Source organism: Lepus europaeus, chromosome 5 (assembly GCF_033115175.1).
Source record: "Lepus europaeus isolate LE1 chromosome 5, mLepTim1.pri, whole genome shotgun sequence".
NCBI lineage: Eukaryota > Metazoa > Chordata > Mammalia > Lagomorpha > Leporidae > Lepus > Lepus europaeus.
The window spans coordinates 17,755,207-17,760,150 of NC_084831.1; positions in this window are offsets into that span (position 1 = coordinate 17,755,207).

Consider the following 4,944-nt stretch of genomic DNA (forward strand, 5'->3'; position numbering starts at 1 on the left):
CCGGCCGCCGGCCCGGGGCCCGACTCCTCCCTCCCGGCTCGCGGGCGGCAGCCAATGGGAGGCGGAGTCGCCCGGGGATTCACCTGGGGCCTCCCCAGGGACCTCCCCGCTGCCGCCGCAGCCACCGGCAGGGAGCCCCGGCTCGAACTTCGGTTTCGTCTCGTGGGACGGGGAGAAACTATCATTAATAACCACAGATGTCGCTGGCTAACGCCCCAGCAGCTCGCATGCATCTTGACTCATTTCTGTTTTTTTTTTTTTTAAGCTAATCAATCAATTATTTATTTACTTTGTAAGGCAGGGAGTCAGAAAGAGAGCACTCATCCACTGGGCTCTCTCCAAATGCCAATCACAGCAAGGACCCCGCCAGCTGAGGCCAGGAGCCTGGAACTCGGGTCTCTGATGTGGGTGCCAGCGACCCAGGTACTGGGGCCATCCCCTGCTGCCTCCCCCGTGCACACTGGCAGGAAGCTGGAGTCGGAGCAGAGCTGGGCCAACTCCACGCCAATACGGGGTGGGTGTCCAAGTGGAATCCTAGCCTGGGCGCCAATCACACGCCTCTCCTTTATGCGGAAACTTTCAAAGCATTGATGTCTTTCAAAGTCATTTTTCAGTTCTGTTCCAGGAACAGATGCCATTGCCAGCCACCGGTGCTGGTCCAGACCCCACAAAGGAGTGATCAGGTGCAGATGGTCCTGGAGTGACCCCAGACCACTGTCCTTAATTTCATTGCTAAGATCTCTGTTCTGGAGGGAGCTTAAGCCTCATTACCTTCGTACACCACGTATGTGAGAGCGTGTTTAAGATCTGCACGAGAAAAGTTCCCTCTTACATGTCCATTCCCCCGCGCAAAATAAGATGCACCTGCCTTGATCCGGGAGCCACCGCTGTGGGAATGATTCCCCATGATTTTCCGATTTGCAGCAAATAAAAATGACTTTAGGTACCAACTACTCCAGGTGAAGGTTTTGATTTCTATTCACCGAGAAGCCAACTCGCTCGGGTAACGGTTAGGTTCCAATATGGGACTTGTCAGCCGGGCTAAGAGGTTCAAGGCCAGTTTCACAGCAGCCTCAGATACCACTGGCAGCGCCGGTGCCGCCTCTGTGCCAGACACCAAGCCCAGCGCTTCACACAGCATCTGCCTTAATCCTGGCCGGGATCCGGGGGCCAGCTCTGTTAGTCTCTGCAAGCTCTCCAGCGCTTCACGGACGTGTCTGGGGGAAGCTGGCCTTCTCCCGCCAAAGCCTGTGGCATTAGCGGGAACAACAATGGCCTCCAGGCTGGAGCAAGGCACACGCGGGCTGTTCTGCAGCCACTGAACAGGAGGCTAGAGAGGGCTGTACGGCGTCGGAAAGTCAAATCCCAACAAATCCCTTGGCTTTAATGATGTGATGCTAGAAGCAGCTCAGCCTCATCCCCTGGAGTGGTGGGAGTGATCCAGGGCGCTGAGCAGGGCAGCGTGGTGTTGTGGACAGAGAAGGACCGGGGAAAGCGGAAACAAAGCACGAAGCGCCGAGCGGGCCTTACGAAGCTGCTGCCCACCTGGGCTGGAAGGCAGAGCGACAGGAAAGCCACCGTGGGCCAACGTCAGGTGGTTTGAGGTTACTTCGGGAGTGTGACGATTAACGCGGGAGCTGCACTGTCGCGCCAGCTGAAACGGGCCTGGGTGGGAAACAGGGCTAATTCCTCTGACTTCTCCTGATTTCTTGGAAGGTCAGGTGACAAGGTAGCTTGTTTGGTGTCTATTTTGATTTTTAATCTGATTGGTCGGGGCCTAGTGTAGAAGCCATGTCTGAAACAGTGGCCACCTACAATTTTTAAAAATATTTTATTTGTTTGAGAGGCAGAGTTACAGACAGTGAGAGGGAGAGACAGAGAGAAAGGTCCTCTGTTGGTTCACTCCCCAAATGGTGGTAACGGCCAGAGCTGCGCCCATCTGAAGCCAGGAGCCAGGAGCTTCCTCCGGATCTTCCATGCGAGGGCAGGGGCCCAAGCACTTGGGCCATCCTCCACTGCTTTCCCAGGCCGTAGCAGAGAGCTGGATCGGAAGAGGAACAGCAAGAACTAGAACCAGTACCCATACAGGATGCCGGCGCCACAGGTGGAGGATTAACCTACTGCACCACAGTGCCAGCCCGGCCTCCTATAATTTTTGGTTACCAGTAGTGACACAGAGATGTTTGCAATACACTGAGAGCAGGAAATCAAGCACTAACACAGGGGCCCACTGAGAAAGCCTGTGTGTGTGTGTGTGTGTGTGAGAGAGAGAGAGAGAGAGAGAGAGCGCGCGCGAGCTGTTGGCGTAGACATGGATGTGGAAGGATTCCTCCCATAGGTAAACTGTTGTTATCTCTCTTTGATAAGGATTTTCTTTTTACACTTTCTTTTTTTAAAATTTTTTTTTATTTGACAGATAGAATTAGACAGTGAGAGAGAGAGAGACAGAGAGAAAGGTCTTCCTTCTGTTGGTTCACCCTCCAAATAGCTGCCACGCCATAGCTACGCCGATCCACAGCCAGGAGCCAGGTGCCCCCTCCTGGTCTCCCATGGGGGTACAGGGCCCAAGCACTTGGGCCATCCTCCACTGCCTTCCGGGCCACAGCAGAGAGCTGGCCTGGAAGAGGAGTGACCAGGACAGACCCCGGCGCCCACATGGGATGCCGGCGCTTCTTTTTACCCTTTCCTCTTTCCAATCATGTTTACTTTCAAGGTTTCCAAGAACTCCTATGCATTGCTTTTCCCGCAGTCGGTGTTAGTCTGGCAGGAACCACAGCTGTCACTCAGTAAGTGTGTGATTGTGCATCCTCACATCCTGAGGGGGATGTGGCCTTGCCCTCACACCTCAGAAGACTGCCTGGGGACTTAAGCAGTTGGTAGGTGCTGGGGTCGGGGTTTGGGCCCAGGCCCGCAGCACGGCCTCTGCCGGTGCTTTCTTTACTCTCTGGGGACCAGTGCCCACGGGTAGCTGTGACGGAGACACACGGCAGAGGGAACTCTGTTGCACACGCAGGTTTCTGCCTGGCTCCTGCCAGTTCTTGGGGGAGGGGCCAGAAAATGCCTTTCCACAGGGTCCAGTGGATCTGGAAGTTGCTCCGAGATTGGCCCTGGAGTCAGGCATTTGGAGGTCTCGGGGCGGTCAGGACTTCGCCTCCATTAGTTTCTCACGAGGGCTCCGGGAGGCCGGGCAGGTGGACGAGGCCTCTGTGGGACGCACATGTCAGGCTCTGGGGTTGAAAACCAAGAAATCACAACCATGGTGGAACTGAAAGCAGAGACAGTTTTTCTCCTGGGACGGAAGAGATTTGCACACCAGGAGATACGGGTTCAGTTAGAAACCAAGCACGTGTCCCATCCAAGATCAGGGGACTGGGGCATTTTTTTAAATGCTTATTTTAAATTTATTTTCATCTATTTGAGAAGCAGGGAGGGGGATGGAGAAGGAAGGAGGGAGGGAGGGAGGGGGAGAGAGAGAGAGAGAATCTCCCAACTGCTAGTTCACTCCCCAAATGTCTGCAAGAACCAGAACTGGTCCAGGCCAAAGCTGGGATCCAGGAACTCCACTCAGGTGTCCCACGTCAGTGACAGGGGCCTGGACTTGAGCCATCAACTGCTGTCTCCCAGATGCCTCAGGAGCTGGGCTGGAAGTGGAGAAGCCAGGACTCAATCCCAGGCCTGTTGATACAGGATGCAGGCTTTGCCAGTGGTGGCTTAACTCATCGCACCCCAAGGCCCACCCTGGGGCTGGGTTTTCAAAGGGAAAAGGAGGAACTGCAGGAGAACTGAAGCAGCTGATTTTGGACAATGTCTGCTTGGCCCAGTGGGTTACACAAGTGGCTGGGAGTGGACTTAGATTGGTGCTGAGGGCTTGCTCAGACGGAAGAGGCCATGGGGCCATGGGGCCATTGCGAGGGGTGGGCAGGAAGCAGCCAGTCTACCAGGAGAGGCCGCGAGTCAGCAAGTCAGCGGGAGCCCAGGGATTGGGGACTGTCACCACGGCCATCAGCACACTCTCTCCAAACAGGACCCTTTCTCTCGGAGCTGCAGATCACGGCGCCGTGTCTCTGAGGCGGCCCACGGCCCTCCTTCCTCTGAGGCTCGCTGAGACTTCTGACTTCACCTCCGCGGAGCCACGGCAGCTCTCCCAGTCCCAGCGGCCCGCGGAGCTGGCTGGGAGCCTTAGCCAGTGGGGATGAGGGTCTACATTTGCCACCTGCCGAGCCAGCCCTGAATCCTGCTGTTTCCGACAAATGCTGTCGCCTGTTCCTTCTCCCGGCTCTCCCCCATTCTGTGCTCCGTAATTGCTACTTAGGAAGCTACGTGTCCGGATGTCTCGGTCCTTTGAAGAAAATTTTGTAACTGTGAACTGAGACAAGTGGCATCTCTCCAAAGCTTTTTAAAAACGCCCCCTACAGAGGCAGTTCAGAAATCTCAGCCAGGTACCACGCCCTGGCCTCTGCCGAGGTCCTCGAGGTCCTCGGTACACTCGAAGCACCCCAGTGTGTTTCCAGGTATCTCAAGTTCTGACACTAAGTCCATCCTGGAATACAACAAATACACCTCTGCTGACGGCTCTTTAACCAAAGCAGCCCACAGCACTACCACTTGCGGCAACGGCACAGCAGTTTCTGTGTATTTTAGTGCTTAACCCTCCCAGGCACCCCCAAGGCAGCCGTCACACAGATCCTCTTTCGAGCAGATGGAACTCAGAGGTTACATGGCTTGCGCAGGTCCAGCTAAGTATAGTGATGGGGCTGTGGTTTGGGCTCCCGTCTGTCTGCTTGTGGTTTTAAAACTTCTGCTACTCAGCCTTCAGATGGTTCAAGGTGAGTGTGAATAAAACCCCCAGTTTTGATCACTTCCTGTTTTACAAGGAAAACAGCGCTCAACTCTCCAGGGTGGAACAGCTGGCACGGGAGCAGCAGCCCCTCCCTGGACTGGACC